The following is a 20,295-nucleotide window of genomic DNA, read 5'->3' as shown; positions in this document are numbered from 1 at the left end:
TTAATACATTTGATTCACAAGATTATTTCCCAAAATCTACATATTTCTTCGTAGTCTGCCATTTTTGATTTATCGCGATTTCAACAAAGATGCATCTAATCCTATAACACACAAAGATTGATAGCTTCCATATTTCAATGGAAACCATATGTTTCATGCCCTGTAAACAAGAATTCGTCTATAGTCACAATAGCAGTGTATTCATTGCATATTGTGAATGATGGGCGAAACCACCAGAGTTGTGTTAACGATATTGCAATGTAAATATTTAAAGGGGCATTCAAACGATGTGAACGAACTGTAAGATCGTTGTTATGCATAATATTTATTTGTATCAAAATTTGGACTAAAATTATTTAATTTTCGAGACGTATTGCATAAATTAAATTTTACAAATGTTGGAAGCAAACCATGAAGCATTTTAGAACGTTGGTATTGAATAAAAAAAGCGAGTGGTCAGAGTACACAAAGGTACTCGTAAGAGTCAAGCGGCTAACTGAGCAATGAGCAAGTTAAATTCATTTACAGGTAGAAGTAGTTGGCCAACAAACAAAAAGCCGAGGACACTACCTGTCAAAATTAGTGTTTGGCGCAACTCTGAATTTTCGTTATTATGGCCCGAGCTGTGTTATGGAAAAAAATTATATTAACTATAATACACTCACACTGAAAACTCGTTGACAGATAGTTTACTCAGCTGTTTGCGTTACACTACCTGTAAATGAATTCATTTTGCACTCAGTTGCAATGTTTTCATTTTTGTTTTGGTTTTACAAATGCTGAAAATAACATTTAGTTTCAAGTGATTGTTTTCTAAAATTAAATGATTATGTCTTGTTTTCGAGTTGGTGCTCTATTCGGTATTTCACGTCAACCACTTTTAAACTTTATATAAAAAACGTATAAACTAAAAACATGTGAATGACTTAAAAGGAGTACTTAAAAACAAGCACAAAGTACAAAAAATTTCATATAATTATGTTGACAACCATTATGATATTTTGTTAAGTTTTCCACAAAAATGCCGAAAGATGAACAGAATAATCTGCAATTTTCAAAACATATCGTTAACCCGATGAAAATAATATGTACAATAAAAAAACTTTTCAAGGAGACAAGTCATGGATCTAAGTGTATTTCTTAAATTAGTATGACATTTGAAGTTTCATTTAGTAGGACATTCCCTCATTACTTATGAAAAAATTGTCAAAAAGTAGTATGTTATCATTGACATTTTTGTAGTGTTTCAAAAACAACCGAGAAAAACATGTGTATTCACCTGTGAAAAGCAAATAAACGTAGTCCCAGCCTTTAAGAAGAAAAAATTGTTTCACTTCTGAAATGCTAGTTAGTAGAGACAGAATGCTTCCAGGATTTGCTGGGTCCCGAGCCATCAAGGAAGAATAGGCGGTATCCGAGGGAGAGGTGGACATTTACAGGATTTGTACTGAAGAGGAAGAGTTGGCGATGGCTAAACACATTATGTGCTACTTACCTAGATAAATCCATTTACAGATAGTGTACCCCAAACAGCATTTTAGTGAAGAGTCATAACACATAAAAACAACGAAAAATGGTGTGAACTAGCAAGATATATTAATTTACATGCAGTGGCAGTTGCCAAGCAATAAAATAGTGTGTTCACTATCTGTCAAAATCAGTGATTAATGCAACTATGATGTTGAGTATGTTACTAGTTCGCGACATTTACGTTGTGTGTTGACAGAGAAAAACTCGCGCGAAAAAATTGTACTCAGCTGTATACACTACCTGGTAATTATGTCATGCGAACTAGTAACATACTCAAAATCGGAGTTGAACCAAACACTGATTTTGACATGTAGTGTCCTCGGTTTTTTGTCGTTGACCAACTCTTCCTACCTGTCAGCGAATTTATTTTGCTTCTAACCTGAAATTGTAAGAATAAGTATGAGTAAATATCGCCGGGCCCCCTTCCATTTTAGTCATGTGTTATGGTTTCCCGCTCCTGATTTCATTTTACTGTCTTGTGCCGTACTATGGTTTGTTTTCGAAAGGTGACTTTACCTTCTATTATTAAGCCATTAGAGAGCTTTATGGACCTAAGGCCTTTACTCGGGAAAGCTGCTGGCGATCGAGGTTTTAGACACGAGCACTTTAACCAAACCTAATTTTTGTCCCAGCAGTGTGAGAGAAAAAAGAAATAGTGTAACAAAGTACGAGTACATGCTATTGACTTTTATCGCATGATTTCGATAGCTTAACACTGGATATCTATGTAGAACATCTAATTTGAACAATAAAATGCAAAATAAAACATTGCGATTATAACAGACACCTACATTTGTTATTTTTCCCACAATTCGATCCATATAGTTTCATTTGTAGTTTATTTACAATAAGTCAGCTGTATGCCGACTTATCGGTTGTAAAATTTCATTAGATTTCTTAATTGTTATAGAATTCATTGGCATAAATAATGAAAGTTGGCAGTTTTACACAGGAAAAGAGGAACAGAGTAACAGCGGTATTCACAAAACTTAATGCGGTAGGTTTATTTGACAGTTTTATAAGGGAAATCTGTCAAATAAACCTACTATAAATCTGCATTAAGTTTTGTGAATATCGACATTAGTGTGTTAATGTACTCAAAAATGTTTGAGTTTGCAAACATTTTTAATAGAAATCGTTCGTGTACATTTTTTTGCCAGCAGAAGAGAGCGGGAGAAAACGTGAGAACAGGCAAAATTTTAATAGTTTGAAAAACGAGGGCTTGCAAATTTTTGTTGGAGGTTTCTTTCCAGCAGCAATTTGCAGCATCGAACAGTTTCTTTCTGATAACCAGCAGCTTGATTTAAATAAATAGCAAAGGAGAGTAAAGGCTTGCCTTAGGCTAGGTTAGGTTGAAAAGAGGGTGCATATATTAATCTGCCCCATGCCACTATAGACACACGCCTAAGCCAGTAGTAATCGGCTTGTTGTGATCTCTAAAACTAAAAAGTAACCTTGAAAAATAAAATCTAAGTTAGGAATTCCGTGCTACTTACAAAATTCTTAGTTGTTTTTCATGCCACGCCCCTAATTTGGTTCATGTCTGGTATTGTGTCCCCACCTAAGTGCCGGTATCTGTTAGACTCTAAATTCGGGCAATGACAAAGGAAATGCTCCAACGTCTCATCATCTTCCCCACATGCCCTACACATGCTATGACCTGCCGCACCAATTTTACATAACTGAGCTCGTAGTCCTATGTGTCCCGTTATGATACCAATAACTATACTGACCTCCTTCTTACTTCCTTTCGCGAATAGCCTCGTCTTCTCATGATCTGGATCCCCCCATAGGATTTTCGCCGTCCTACCGACCGTTTCGCTGTTCCGCAGTGTTGCATGCACATTCATCGCCCACGCCCTTAACTCGCGCTTAACTCGAAAGGCTTCGGGTTAACCAAGTTTATTGACGGCAGTCCCCTGGCCTCACCGTCAAATCGTCTACCCTTTCATTATTCCGTTATGGCCTGGTACTCAAAACGATGCGGATTTTGCCCTCATGGCAATTTTACTGTTCGTAAAGATCACACACGACGTCCTCGCGTTAGCACCTCACCACTTCACGCATTCCGTGATCGCCCGGATCTCCGTCAGTAGGACCGTATTATGGTCAGACAGTCTAAAACAGATATCAGTCCCTGGGTTCTCAATGTAGACCCCCAGGCCCACTCTGTCCTCTAGCTTTGATTCATCCGCGTAATATGATCTTCCAGATGGCAATACTAGGGTCCAACAAGTCAGTTCAAGACTGTGCCGCTGGCAGCAGTGTCTCGCACTCAAACTCAAGGTTGATCTCCATTTTCCGATTCCGACCTTGATTATTACCGCGATGGTATGAGCTGCTCCTAACCTCAATCTATTCTCCCATCGCCTTAAGTCTCATAGCCGCAGTGGCTGTATCACACTTAATCTGTATGTCAATTGGTCGGTCAGCCAATATCTGGAATAGTCTCTAACGCCCTAGTGGAGGTGGTCCTCATCGCTCCGCCTATGCGAAGACAACATGTTCTCTGAACCTGTTGTATGGTCCTTATGTTGTACTTTCTTTACTGAGGCTTAAGTTAGTATTGGTCTCATCACGCTCCTGTAGATCTAGAGGACCATCCTCGGATTCAGGTCCCATTTCGAGCCTACGGCCCGTTAACATAGTGCCCAAAATCTCAGTACGCTCCTGAATGTGACACGTCCAATTCAGTTTCCTGTCCATGATCATACCCAAGTATTTGACCTTGTCAGATATCGAAATCGTTTCGTTGAGCAAACGTGGTGCGTTAATTGGCCCACCTACGTCTTCCTCATGAACAGGTATATTTCAGTCTTCTCTGGGTTAACATTAACAAAGGTTTGCCTAAGTCTCCTGCAATTTTTTACTGTAAAGGTACCAGCATTTATGTCTTAAATATTGGAAAACAATCACAGCTGTGTTAAGAATCGTTTGACATTTAGATTTATTGAAACATCAGCTGGCAACATGACTCTATTACTTTCTTGGTATACACTGGATGACAGTCTCTTCGAACACCAATTAGTTGTACAGGCAATCTAAATGGAAAATGGCCCATCATATTATTTTCATTGGTATAAAACGTTTCCGGCAAAGTTGTCGGTTTCTAAATATACAAAAAAAAAAAAATAAATAAATAAATGCCTACAATACAAATGTAAAAGAGAAAACAACAGGGTCAGGGTTGCGGTTAATGATGACGCGTACTTTTAACAAAATCGCAAAAATACAACTCTACAACTACATCATATGAGGGACGACATATGAATAAGTGTGAGACAAAGGGGAAGGGTAATAAAATTAAATAAATAAATACGAAAAGAACAATAAAAACAAAACACACACACAAAAACGAATCAACGAGTGGTTTAAATAAACCAAAACTACAGCCACAACAAATGCAAAAGTAATTCAAGACAACAAAAACACATACACGTACAGTAAGAGAGAGTGAGAGAGAAAGTGTAGTGGGGAAGTATTTACACATTTTCAAAACAAAAACTGCTAACATATTTGTCGCTCACCCTCGTGGGAAAGTGTGAATTTAAGGTAATGTTCTTGTTATGAATGGGACAAGACGCAAAAACACATAACTTACTTGCAAACAAAATTATTTAAAAATAATTGTTAATTATTCTTCTGCTGCCGTCGTCGTAGACACGTTGTTGCCGGCGCTTATTCTTCTGCTCGTTATAGTTTTCAGTGCGGAATTCAATAATTCTAGTCAGATGGTTTTGTTTGTTAGTGGTTAGGTGTTTTTTTTGTTGTTATAGCCACAATCAAATTGTCAGACCTAGGTAACGCAAAACATTGCAATAAATGTACCACACGTCTTGATGAATAGATATCGAGTGAGAGAGACGTAGGAAGAAGAGAAGCGAAGTTGGCTGCAGCTGTTCGTAACGATAGCGGTATAACGAACTGTTATTTCGAAGTTTAATTTATAAAATATTTCATAAGGAACTTGACATGATCGCACAGATCTTGTTTAGGTTTTTCTTACTTGATTTGAATTACTTTAATTTTTGGTTGGAAACGCGAACATACATATTGCATATTACACCTCCTTTATTTGTAACTGGAGCAAGTTAACGTTGTAGATAAAAAAGTACTTATGTTCCACAATATTGCAGGAATTTTGGTTGGGAAAGAAATACTTGTAGGACTTCAAATTTTTAAAATGCATTTTTGGTTTCCGTTTCATTGTTTGAAAATAGTGTTTGGCTTCTTGTTTCGGCTTAAAATTTTAGAATTGTTTATTTAGTTTGATTTATATTTCTTTTGATTTTGAAAATATTGCGGATTGCTGTTGGCTTCAATTATTTTGTTCATCAATTTATATTGCTTTTGTTGTTGATAAAACAAAAACACAACAAAAAATTGTGAATGGTCTTATTTGCTGTTTTTTTTGGGTTTTAGTAGCAGAAGGCAGAATATAGAGGTTATTGTGTGGGTTTCGTATTCATTTTTTCTATTTAATAATGGTTGTCAAATCTGAAAGTAAGCAAAGAGAAGTGAAAAATTAGCAATAATATTGGCAAAGCGAATATATAGTTTTGGGATCTAAAATGTATAATTACATAATATTCTTTATGTTCTTAAAATTACGATTTTAATTAGGTTTTGTAACAGAGCGATAAACACAGAGCAATAGCGATAAAAGCAGTATTAAATCGAGAAACAAATACGAAAGAAACGTACGTTTCGACACTGCATGTCGGAAATTGGACTTTGGAAAGCCACAGCCACAAATCCAATAGATGGCAATGGCATACTCCTCTAAACTGACTTAAATTCCGGAGAAAGCATTCTGAATAAAACTGGTGGAGACGTCCAGCACGTAAGGGGCCCGCTCCAATGAGATGAGGATGGTTTGGATGTTATCCAAGCAATTCCATCAACTGGTTGTGGACTGTATTGTGGGATCACAGTCCTTACCAATATACCAAGGTGAAATAGGTCCGTAAAGCGGAATAAAAAAGAGGGGAAAGTAAAACAAGGAGTTAGGCTGATTTTACCAATTTATTGCTGACTCGAATGCTGCTGCTGACGAAGTGGTCGAGTTTATCTATTTAAGCCCGCCATGAAGCCTCCGAGTTTCAGCATTTGTGACTTTTTTAGAACTTTTTCATGACATTTACATTTCGTTACGTTAATTTCAGTGCCTTTTCAACTGTTATACAATTCATGTGTTTTTAGACTACGAGTTCATGATTTTAAAACTAATAATTCGTATAAAAAAATAAGTATAAAGTTTGAGTTTATACACATTCCTTGTCCCGAATGTATTGCGGGGTACTGGCAAACTGTTGCTCACTGCATGGGAAAAAGCAGCAAAGTCCGTAGTTAAGTACCAAACGCCTTGTCCCAAGGAATCCATGGTACCAGGATTGTCGAATTGAGACACAGAGAGAAGTAACGCATAGAAGACAGAAGTTGAAAGAAGTGAACCGAATCGAACAATTACTCTCCAAAGAATTAAACTACAAACAGAAAGGCCTTTATTCTGTCACATCCTCCTACAGAGACAAAAAAGGGAAATCTGGTAACTGATATAGATAGTGTGCTTGGGATATGGAAAGAACATTTCTCCGGTACTGGCGGCGACAAACATACCTCACAACCAATCCCTGATGGCAATGAATGAAGTATTCATTCAGAATTCTGACGTCGTCAGAAGGAGGTCAGTCTCCCAGTAACCAGGCTGACTATAAACCAGGCAGAGGAAGCCGATGGGTTGTGAAGTTGTCAGATTGTTTTATATGTTGGCCATGTCAGTAATTCGCATGAATGTTGTGAGTCACAACAGAACGTCAAATTGGATGATAACTACCACCTCTTGATCCTAAAGAAGTTAATTCGTTGCATCGATTTATATGGGTGTATACATACATATTTATGAATTTTTCTGGGCAGTATTTGGCTTTAAATGCTAAACAAGGAAGTTAAATCGGGGGAACAGTTTTTAGGCATATTTGTTTTATAGAACAATTTATAGGCCATTTCAGGCGGACGTTTTAGTTTTCATAGATGTATCCTACGTGCCAAAATTTAGTTCAATCGAATATCAATTCAAGAGAATCGGTTTAAATGAGGGCTGATGTCAAATATGAATCGATATAGTCCATTTACAATTCCCAACCAACTACATAAATTAGAAAAATCTGTGCAAAATTTTATGTGGATGCGTTCTTTGTTCGATCTTTGTGCTACAAACGGAATTAAAAAGTCAGTATACCCTTCATCTTACAATGAATTATATAAAAAAGTAGCGTAAAAATCGTTGGGATGCAAAAAAAAAGTTGTAACATCAAATGCGTAAATATCTAGAGATAATACTATTGGGATAAATTGACATAAAGTTCAACGACACTACACACTTCTCTTTAACTACGTGCCTGTCCTTTAGAGCACAGCATTTACATTAGATAAAAATCATTATCTCTTAAATAGCATCACAATCATGTTTTGTATACCATCAACGCATTGTGTCTAGGTGGATGTTAAAAGACCATGAACTGAGAAAGTTCAAGGAATGAAAATAAAAAATAGAAACATTGAATAGAAAAGAATATTGAAAAGAAGTCCTATTTAAAATAGAAAAAACGAATGAAAAATTAAAAGAATGAAAAATTGGTTCTATTGGTATAGCTACCAGGATACGCCTTCTATTCTCCTTAGATGCGTCAGCTTTTACACTCATTTTTATGATTCTACAATAGATAAAAATCAACTCTTAAAATTCTTTGGAAAGAATAAATAAATCGGCAATGGAAGAACGATGCGAATAAAAAATAAAATTTTAGAGATTTAGAAGGACAGTTACTGGCAAAAGCAGATGAGGCAATACATGGCATATTTGAGACAAAAATTCTTTAAATAATGTATGAACCAATCTGTGTTGTTGGAGAATTTAGGAGAAGAATACACCGCAACATATTAAAATAGAACGATTACTTTGGTAAGGACAAGTTGTGAGAATAAGTGAAGGAGTCTAGGCCAATCTTGAATCCTTCCTCATCTTAATGATGGTCACTGATCTCCCCGTGGTGTCACTTAGTGTAGCTGCCTTAATTTCAAGTTGCAGGTAGTAACAATTTCGAGGCGCTGAGTACCCTGACAAAAGATAAAAAGGGCGCTGATTTCCGAATCTGCTCTGGAATGCCACAACTCTGCACAGAGAATGTGTATATAATATACGCACTGGCGGTTAAATTAGAAAAGTACAAGGCCGACATTAGCGTCGTAGGGGAAGGAAGTGTAATGGTTTAGAACGGTCGAAAAATTTAGCCTCCCCGAAAAAATATTCGATTACAGATTGACGCTAATAGACTTTGCCATGGCAAAAAAATATGGTAGTTACGAGGGAGGTCTCTAAGTAGCTGACCTAACAAAGAAAACACCACAAATTTTGAAAAATTTTGCTTTATTTCTCAATAAAACCTCCTTCTAGCTCGATAGACTTGTTCCAGGGATTTTCAATAACTTCGAAACCCTGCTTATAGTAAGAACGGTATATCTCCTTAAAATTGCCGTCAACTGCAACTGCCGTGGTGGTGTAGGGTACAGGGTATTATTACACCACCACGTTGGTACAGGGTATTATAACTTTGTGCATTTGTTTGCAACGCTAAGAAGGAGAAGGGCTAGACCCATTGAAAAGTATACCGATCAGCTGAGAATCACTTCCTGAGTCGATTTAGCTATGTCCGTCTGTCAGTCGGTACGTCTGTCCGTCTTCCTGTCCATGTATTCTTGTGATCAAGTTACAGATCGCATTTATTTTCAGATTGTCATGAAATTTTGCACAAGTCTTTTTTATGGCCCAAGGACGAACGCTATCGATATGGTCTTTTAAGGCTGTAGAAGCTACTATTTTAGTCCGATCTTAACAAGATGTGGTACGAGGTGTTTTATTTAACGTCTTAATACGTGTGCAACATTTCATAAAATTAGGTTTGGATTTAGATATACAGGGTGGCTGATGAAAGCCGCTACCAAAAAAAAATGTAATAACTTTTTTTCTATTTAATAATAATAATTTAATAATTAATTTAATTAATTAATTAATTAATTTAATTAATAATAATTTAATAATTAATTTAATAATTTAATTTAACATGAATAAAAGAAAAATGTATTCCATACACCGAAAAAAAAATGTAGCAATATTCATCATTGTAGCAATATTCATCAGCCACCCTGTAGGTCCCCGATATATCTTTCATCCGAAATAGACTTTAGCCCGTAGAAACCACAATTTTCGTCCGATTTAGCATGAGACGTTTTAATCAGTCCTGATTTAGATATAGCTCCAATGTACATATTTCATCCGATATGGACTTTTAAGGCAGTAAAAGCCACAATTTTGAGATGAGATGTTCTATTTGACGTCCCAGAACGTGTCATCAAAATTGGCGCAGGTTTCGATATAACTCCCATATAGTCTTTTATCCGATATTTCCTTTTAAGGATGTAGAAATCCAAATTTGCTGTCCTATCGTAGGAAAATCTTACAAGTTGATATTGATATTTTATTTGATATTTCAATAGGTATCCAAATTAAAGTCTGACTAGATTTCGAGATAAGTCCTACATATAAAAAGTACCACGTACACCAGGTGGTGTAGGGTATTATATAGTCGGCTCCGCCCGACTTCTTCCCTTTCTTTACTGGTTTTGGCAAATAATGTGGGTGCTGGAGCAATGGGACCATTGGGACCTTGTTGAAACAGCAAACGCAGCATCCGTCTTGCGCACAAATTTCTCAATCAAAATTTCCACCAATGTACGTTGGACAGTACATTTTGAAATGCTCATTACCATTTTATGAATTTTTTTAGCCATTTCTGGCGTAACCATCTCAATAGGTCGACACTTCGGTATTTGTCATTGTAGCTCGTACGGCCCGTTAAAATTCCGCCATGGTTGCAAGCGAAGGTCAAGAACCAAAGGTTTTTGTCAATACTCAAAAAAAAAAATTTCCTTGATGGTGATGATCAAATCTTAAGGCCTTAGTCTTCGAAACACTCAGTACCAAATTATTTGCAGACTTCCAACATTGAACTCTACGCAAAGTATTATCATTTGCCATCGGCAGAACCTCAGCCGATCTATGATGAAAAATTAGTTTATATCGTCTGCAAATTATTCAAATACATAGTAAACAGCAGAGTCCCAATTACAGACTCCTGCGGAACTCCTGATTTGACTGACTTTTTACTTGATGCTTGACCATTTTAAGAAAAAAAGTAGCGTCCTTTCTTATAAATTAGAAAAAATGAGCGTATATGCCGTGATCAAAAGGTCAAAAATATTACAAAGCTTTCGCGTCACAATTGTAAGGTCAACACGATAAAAAGCTTTGGATAGGTCTAATGAAACCAATATGCAATTTTCACGAATTTTTTTTTTCATACTTCTACAGCCATCTTTATGTCAGGTCGGCAAATGTTGGGACCGCCCTCGAAGCAGCAGCAGATTTAAACATAGTGATATTCACAAAGCCCCATGGTTAAGTAGTGAACAACCAAATTAGATATGTTGTAAGAGATAGAAGTCATGCACTATAGAAGGAATTCATCAACAGTCGTAGGAGTGAATATTGATTCGGATCATTACCTTATTGCATACTGCGCCCAAGCGACCCAATTGCAAATTCCGTACTTTGCTACCAAAATCCTCTTTCAAGAAATCAAAGGAACGACAGGGAGTGCCAAGATGCTACTGAAGCCAAGAACGTTACATACATTGCAACGCGTCAGGCTAAGGAAAAGTAATAAAAGAATTAAGACTTTTCTTTCGCAGAAAGAAAAAATGGTATAGAAAGTCAGAAAAAGGTCTATGTAGCAGTAACCCGGTTGAAGAATAACAAGTAAGCAGGAGCCGATGTATTGCTAGCCGAACAATTTAAAACCGGAGGCGTTACGCTATCGCCCTTATGTATCAGCTTGTATGCGCGATCTGGCTGGGAGAACGCATAACCGACATACTGAGTGCGGGTGAGGACCACTTATTCACCAGTTTTGAAATAAGAAGAATAAGATGATACGTTGGACTAAGCAGGCAATGCCAATTCAATACCATCACAAGAAAGAAACAATTGAGAGAAAGATTGTTCGTAAAATGTATGGACCACTCTAGATCTGAACCACTCTGAACCACGTTAATCAAACATATCAAATTATTACGTTGGCTAGTACATGTTGCCAGAACGAATGAAGAAGACCCAGCTATGAAGACTTTTAAAAATACACCTGATGGTAAACGCAGAAGGAAAAGACCAAAACCCCAAGAAAGACAGCTCAAAACTTGGTAACTGAATTTGGAGAAGGAGCGTAGAAGACCGAGTTGCATGGAAATCTACTTTGAGATGAGATTAAGTAAGAAAGTTAATAGCTTTTAGGCTAAATGATTAAAATTCCTATTTATTCTAATTGCTGTGCTGAGGCGATGGGAGAATGGATTGAGGATGGGAACAGCTCATACCATCGCGGTATTATCGAGGCGACGATAGGAAACCTGGAAGAAAGGGAAGAGGTTACCGATCGGATACCTGAGATGAACCTTGAAGTCGAGTGCGAGGCACTTCTGCCATCGGTACAGTCTTCGATTGACGAAAGCGTAGTATTATCATCTGGAATATCATGTAACACGGGACCGATATCTGTTTCAGACCGCCTGACCATAATACGGTCCTGAAATGGTGTGGTGCTAACGCGAGGACGTTGAGTGAGTAAAATTGCCATAAGGGCAATAACAACCAGGACGGTAAGGTCACGAACAGTCTTGCAGTGTAAGAAGGAGATTAACGCCTTCTCTGAGGATGGCAAAATCCGCATCGTTTGGGTGCCGGGCCATAACGGAGTAAGGAGAAATGATAGGGGAGACAATTTGGCGGTGAAGGCCAGAGGACTGCCGTCAATAAACTTGGTTAACGCGAAGCGTTTCGGGACGACGCAGTCCGAGTTAAGGGAGTGAGCGACGAATGCGCATGCAACATTGTGGAACAGCGAAACGGTAGCTAGAACAGCGAAAATCCTATGGGGGGATGCAGATCGTGAGAAGACGAGGCTATTAATGAAAGGAAGCAAGAAGGTCAGTATAGCTTTTGATATCATAACGGGACACATAGGACTATGAGCTCACTTATGTAAAATCGGTGCGGCAAGTGATAGCATGTGTACGGCATGCGGGGAAGATGATGTGACGTTGGAGTATTTTCTTTGTCATTGCCCGGCTTTCGCGTCTAACAAATACCGGCACTTAGGTGGAGACACAATACCAGACATGAACCAACTGAGGGGAGTGGTATTGAAAACAGTTAAGAATTTTGTAAGTAGCACGGAATTCCAAACTTAAAATTTTCTTTTTAGAGGCTACTTTGTAGTTTTTAGAGCGCACAACAAGCCGATTACTGGCTTAGGTGTGTCAATACTGGCATTGGACGGATAATATCTGCACCCTCTTTTCAACCTAACCTATCCTAATTGCTTTGCGTTTAATAGCTGTCAATCAGATTACGCTTTGAATCTATCGCTCGCTTTTTATCCTGTTAAATTATTGCTCATTTTCAATAAAAATCAATTATAAAACAATTCACCGCTTTTTTTTCTTCGAAAAAATACAAACAAAAAAGTCTCATTATAATTTTTCATTCATCTATGTTGTGCTGTTGGCAGAGATCCTTTTTGTCTTTGCATACTTTGTTGTAGTATGTATTTACTTTTCACTTCCGGTCGTGAAGCCCATGAATACTTCACAAATTTATTTGCTGACAAGTCCAGGGGTAGAAGGCAGAAGTAAAAAAAAAACAATAACCAAGTACATAACTTCTCATAAAATGTGTTCTTATTTTTCTCATTTAAATGTGAGTTACCATGAGAGATGCGAGTGTGAGTAACATTTTACTCACGCTTAAGGTCCAATCACTCGGCCAGACATGTCATATGTAATTTCAAAAAAAGCAACTCTGAAAGTTGTACACATCAAGTGATACGTACGAAAAATTTAATATGACATGGATTTTGGAAAAAGAATCCACACAAGGTGTGTGGAGGAATGGTACGTGGACTACGAATTCCGGGATTTCAATTCTCAAAGGTACGGGGAATGGGAGACACAGGGTAGTCTAAGTGTTTTTCTTCTTCCGTCGCTAAGCACTGAAGATTTAGTAGTAGCCAGCCTTGAAATAAACAAGTCTCATTATTGGCTGGCTACCCTATATATGGCACACGATTCAGAGATACCGCCTTCAAACCTTAAATCGCTGGTTGAAGCTGCTTCTGTAGGAAAGAAAAGCCTCATTGTAGGAAGGGATGCTAATGCACATCACCAGATATGGGGAAGTTTGGATGTCAACGAAAGGGATGAGCGGCTTATTATAAGTTGCAATCTGGCGATTTGTAATAAAGGGGATAAACCGACCTTTATTAGCAGGAACAGACAGGAGGTACTAGATATAACGTTGGTATGGGAAGATATAAGTGCAAGAATATGCGACTGTGAAGCGTTGGATGATCACAACAGCTTCTCTGATCATCGTTATATTAGTTTTAGCTTTGGTGAAAATACTGGAGAAGTGGTCCCTCGGGTTGCCCAAAAAGTAATTGCGGATTTTTTAAAAGAAAGTAAATGCATTTTTAATAAAACTTAGAATGAACTTTAATCAAATATACTTTTTTTACACTTTTTTTTTTAAAGCAAGCTAAAAGAAACAGCTGATAACTGACAGAAGAAAGAATGCAATTACAGAGTCACAAGCTGTGAAAAAATTTGTCAACACCGACTATATGAAAAATCCGCAATTACTTTTTGGGCAACCCAATATCTTCTCAAACAGCAAGGCAGCCATTAAATCCCTGGAGAACGAATTTCTGAACACAAAAACCGCCCTCGACTGTCGCAAATCTCTCAACGAGATGGCTGAACAGTTCAAAATTCACCTATTCTGGATGCCGGGCCACTGACATATACCAGGGAATTCTAAAACAGACGAGCTTGCGAGACTAGGAACTACCTTATACACTCCAGGGACACTGGAATCTGTGGGTATACCTTTAGCGACAAGTAAGCAAAGTTTTCAGGACCAGACCCGAAGGGCAACGAATGATAGATGGTCACAAAGGGAGGGCTGTGAGCATTCCAAAACTATGTGGCCTCATCTAGACTTGAAGAGGTGAACTGCTTTGCTGTCATTGGCTAAAACAGACATTTCAATCATTGTGTCCGTCATGACAGGTCACTGTCTAATCGGAAAATATGCTGACGCCTTTTGCAGAAGCTGTAGGAACATTGAGGAAGAAGAGACTATAGAACACCTTCTGTGTGTGTGTCCCGCACTAGCAGTCAGAAGGAGTTCCACTTAAGTTCTCATGTCTTTGTGAACCTGTCAGATTTAGCGGTTGTGAACTTTCGCAAGTTACTGGGCTTTTAAATGCGATCTGGATGGTTCAACGGTAGGAACTAGAAGGCATCTTCTTTCTTCTATCCCTGTGGTACCACAATGGACGAAAACGCCTAAGTGAGTCTGATGGCAGACTGCCACTTAAACCTAACCTACAAGTTATTCGACTAAATCGAGCTTCCATTTCATCGAGCATACGTACATGTAGACACATGTTTATAAAAATAGTACAATACATATGAGAATACATGCCGATTAGAGCGCTTATTTGAGCACTACATAAGACAAGTCTTATGAATACAGAAAGTAAAAGCTCATATGACATGTAATTGCAGCTTTACTAATGCTTTCAAATGTTCGTCATGAACTACTTTTTCCTATTGTCTCATGATCACGAGCGAATAAAGCTACTTTTGCACTACTTTGGGAAAATAATTGCACACACAAAAATAACAACTGATAAAAAAAAAATTATGACAAACGAAAATAAATTATATAGTCGTGATTTTAATAGTAAGTAACTTATGCACAATGATTTTGAAATCATGCAAAATCATGTGATTGGGTACAAGTATTAAGTCAATCATAATTCCCTCGTGACACATTCATGTCACTTGCACACCCCTAGCTTCAAACATTTGTGTAACGAAAAAAATTGCAGTGTATTTATTATTTCTCAGCTTTTGTCGCTGGTTAAAGTCATTTTGATGTCCTGCTTATCCTACAAACATCCTTTTCATATCGCATCATTATTATCTATGCCGTTCTTTCTTCTTCAGCTGTTTCGCTCTGGATTTGTCCTTTTTAATAAAACATACAACAAGCACACACATTGCCGCGTATACTTTTAGTGAACAGTGTTAGATAGAATGGTGAATAGACCAGACCCGAACTACTAGCTGAACTATGGCATCAACATATTTTATGAATATTATGTAAATTTTTATTATAATTTTTATACACACATTTTTTTAATACGAAAAACATGTTGCTTTGATGCCTTTGGTGGTGGGAGAGTAGGGAGATTAAAGGCGCTGGGCTGGCTCCAGGGATAACTAACTAAGGATATTGAAGGAAAGCAAAAACTCGCCCAGAATAATGCAAACAGACGAATAAGATTTTTTTAATCATGTTCATCTTTCATTACAAACGTTGTTATGGTAACTATGTATATTGTTATGGCCTGGTATGTACAATATGTATGTATGTTATCCTTGTGAAAATGTTATAATCAATTATTGGTTGCACAATACGACACAACAATGTACACACACACACACACATATTTATATAAACTTTGGTATTTAATGTGGTAGTTTCATAATTTGCTGTTAAGAAATACCATCATCTGTCAAATAGTATGTGAATATAGCAATTTTTTTTTTTAATTTTACAAAACTATTTGTAAAGGCGTATTTATCGGGTGGCCGCATCAACCCAGCCGTACAAGAATATACACTTCAAAATAAATAATTTATAAATTGTGTTTGCTGCTGTTATGGTTTTAAACTTAGGGTACATAATAGCACGCGTCTAGCAACCTCATTTACTATAAGTTTCACTCAGATTACTTAGGTTTATTGTGTCGTCCCCGAAAGATTCAAAAAGCGCAGAAGAATACTGATAAATTTACGTCAATACAATGCCAAACATTAAAAAGAAAAATATTTGGAGCCGATGTGAAAGACAAAACCGCCAGGAGGTTTGGAGAATCTCCCGCCAATTTGCAATTTAAAGCTATAGTAGTCTATAATGGCGAAAGGACTTTTGCATGAAGATAATTTAGGCAGGAAAATAGATTTTGTGCAGCCATAAATTTCAGGGTAGTCTCACAATAGGTGCTCAACCGTCTATGACTCCTTCTCATCCCCACAAATCAAGCTTAAGTCCGCCATGTGACCAGCGCAAGGTCAAAGTCCTAACATTGCAAAGGCTTTTGAGGACATTCAATAGTAAGAACGGGAGCTACATCACATCTAGGAGAGGTCCCCTGAACAAACCAAGTTACCTAGTATTTTGGCAGTATACTATATGTACTCTAAACAGCCACACACCATGATTTCAATGTCATTCTCGTATCAAATTGAAAATTTTGCCCATGAACATTCCACTAAGAAACGGGCGCAAACTTCTTACATATCAATGTGTGCAGTCCGTTTCAAGTTTAAGCTCAATGATAAGGGGCCTCCTTTTTTATAGCCGAGACCGAACGGCGTGCCGCAGTGCAACACCTCTTTGGAGAGAAGTTTTACATGGCATAGTACCTCACAAATGTTGCTAGCATTAGGAGGGGAAAACCACCGCTGAACATTTATTTTTTGATGGTCTCGCCGGGATTCGAACCCAGGCGTTCAGCGTCGTAGGCGGACATGCTAACCTCTACGCTACGGTGGCCTCTAACCTCTACGCTACGTAGCCAACAAACTTTAACTGTCCTTTTCAAATGACCTGAAAATCCGACAGATAGCCAAGAGCTAAGAAGGGGAACACAGCCCTTCCTTGTGCTGATTGAGCTCTAATCACATTCTTCCTATTGGAGCTATTTGTTAGCATTCACTTTGTAGCTATCTACGGCTACAATGACCTTATGAAGACTATTTAAACCTGCCATCTTCCATTTCCATGTGAAGGTGTCGATCCTCGCCAGGCTTCCGTAGGTGAGCAAACTTGTTCCGGTCCAAAGTACCGATCGCCGCGGAAACAAGAAGGCCATAGGTTATTTGAAGGCGCCAATAACCCGACTTGTCATATCGAGCATCATAGGCACTCAGTATTTGTGCAAGAGTCGGTGCCGCCCGGCCTCTCATTGAGACTCCCCGCTGATTGCACGCGTCTGCCGTTGCAGCTACCCCGTTCGGAGCATTCCACTATCAGCAACCTGTGGACGCGCCCGGTAGCTCGCAGCCAAAGCTTCTCATTACACCAATGAACAGCACACAGATCGGAACTCAATGTTCCAGCCACTTGTAGTGTTATCGATATTATTTCTAAATTAATAAGTATACCTTGAGTCAAATCAGCTGTTTGGTACTCAACAGCTGTTTAGTACAACCTATTGTTCACAAAATGAAATGTTTATTTTTAAGGATATTAATAGAAAAGGGAATAGGATTAAGTTTACCGTTATGTACCCTGTATATAAGTATAAGAAAATGCCAATAAACTCAATGAAGTTTGAATAGCCGAAGTATTGGCTTACTAGAAGAAACTAACCATCATTTTCACTTGCATGTGGCGTTTTAAAGCGCCGACACACTTTAATAGGCATGTCCTGAATCTAGCAGGGATATAGAGGTCACTTTCATCACGATCCTGCCACTTTTTGTGAGTAAAGCCTCTGGAGCTAATTGGTATTTTGAACATTGTTAAAAATGTGTTTCCTTGACACTCAAAAATTAATAAATTTCTTTCTTCTTGCTTTGATTGGTCGAAACAAATTTGCCGAAAATCATCAAGTAAATATCAAGGCGAATCGAATTTTTTTCGCCCTGTTTACAAATTTTGATACATCGAATTCCCAAAAAAGATGCTTTGTTGTAGCAATTCGCCGATGCGGCCACCTAATTAAATACGCCTTGCGAGAACCGTTTAAAAAAATATGATTACGAGCATGTGTATTTTCATTTTTAAACCCTCCACCATAGGATGGGGGTATACTAATTTCGTCATTCTGTTTGTAACACCTCGAAATATGCGTCTAAGACCCCATTACGTATACATATTCTTGATCGTAGTGACATTTTAAGTCGATCTAGCCATGTGCCCGTCCGTCCGTCAGTTTGTGGAAAGCACGCTAACTTTCGAAGGAGTAAAGCTAGCCGCTTGAAATTTTGCACAAATACTTCTTATTAGTGTAGGTCGGTTGGAATTGTAAGCGGGCTATATGGGTCCATGTTTTGATATAGCTGCCATATAAACCGATCTTGGGTCTTGACTTCTTTAGCTTTTAGAGAGCGCAATTCTCGTCCGATTTGACTGAAATTTTGCACGTGGTGTTATGGAATCACTTCCAACAACTGTGCTAAGTATAGTTGAAGTCGGCTAATAACCTGATATAGCTGCCATAAAAACCTGATATAGCTGCCATATAAGCCAATGAAGGGCGCAATTCTCATCCGATTTGGCTGAAATATTGCATGAGGTGTTTTATTATGACTTTCAATAACTGTTAAGTATGGCGCAAATCGGTACATAACCTGATATAGCTGCCATATAAACTGATCTGGGATCTTGACCCTCTAGAGGGCGCAATTCTCATCCGATTTGGTAGAAATTTTGTTGAACGGCTTCTCCCATGACCTTCAACATGCGTCTCCAATATGGTCTGAATCGATCTATAGCTTGATACAGCTCGTATATAAACCGATCTCCCGATTTTGCTCCTTGAGCCCCTACAAGTCGCAATTCTTATCCGAATGGACTGAAATACTAGAAATGTTCCGTCTGGCATTTCTATTCGCAGTATGTCATTGCAGGAATCCGTTCCAAATACGGAGCACTATGCCAGATGTGACTTCATATTCACTCGTTCCATATTGAGAGTTATAAATAAGTACTGAGGCTAATGAATGCTTTTTTCGCATCCAGTGAGGTCAAGAAGATAATTGGGGATGAGTAGTGGTTTCTTTGCTTAGCCGTCTCTTCTGCCTCCACCTGAACGTCGATATGTAACGATTCGTTGTCGACTGCTATAATACATCTCTGGGCTTTGGCCGTCCGCAAAGATTATGCTTATTTACTTCACATTTTGCATATTACGACAACCGTGGCCACTGTGCAGTTGTCATTTCTCTATCCACTGTGCCTCAGCGTCCGTCCGCCGTTATTTACGAAAATACTCATATGTTAGTATTACGAACATTTATTTGTTCATACAAACATACTGGCCTCGACTTACCAGCACATCGTAATTCACGGGCTGACCACACAACCATCCGTAGATATGTTTGTTGATATGAACGCTGGCCGTGGTTATCCGCGCAGGTAAGAATTTATATCTTATTTATTTATATCTTGGCACAGGTGATCACAATGAATGTCGTTATCCAACGTCTTGTTTTAACAAGACAAGTGGAATATATTTCTCACTTGGTTCATTTGACAGTCTATACTTAATGTCACACCTTTTTGACGATGGGCATAAGTCGCTCGAGCAGACGAAACCGTTAAACGTGAGGCATGGTCCGCAGTTGTTCACTCCGAAGCCCTTGAGATCTCATCAGTTATCGCGATTCGTTTGCTTCCTTACGCGACTCGTTCGCTTCCTTTGTGCACAAAATTGGCAGGAATTTCCTTCGTATATTCGGAAATCGAATTGTCGTGCTCTGGGACAAAGATTCACTGGTACCTAGCTGACT

At 38.2% G+C, this 20,295-nt stretch overlaps 1 protein-coding gene across 2 annotated transcripts in view; it reads right to left on the bottom strand.

The window, feature by feature from the left end:
* LOC106084721 (AF4/FMR2 family member lilli) overlaps nt 1-20,295 on the bottom strand; it is a 462,757-nt gene that overhangs the window by 23,122 nt on the left and 419,340 nt on the right. The gene's annotated exons all lie outside the window — the stretch shown is intronic.

This window comes from Stomoxys calcitrans, chromosome 3, assembly GCF_963082655.1.
Source record: "Stomoxys calcitrans chromosome 3, idStoCalc2.1, whole genome shotgun sequence".
In the NCBI taxonomy this organism is placed as follows: domain Eukaryota; kingdom Metazoa; phylum Arthropoda; class Insecta; order Diptera; family Muscidae; genus Stomoxys; species Stomoxys calcitrans.
Note: the sequence above shows the minus strand (reverse complement) of the source record. Positions and strands in the feature narration are given on the sequence as shown.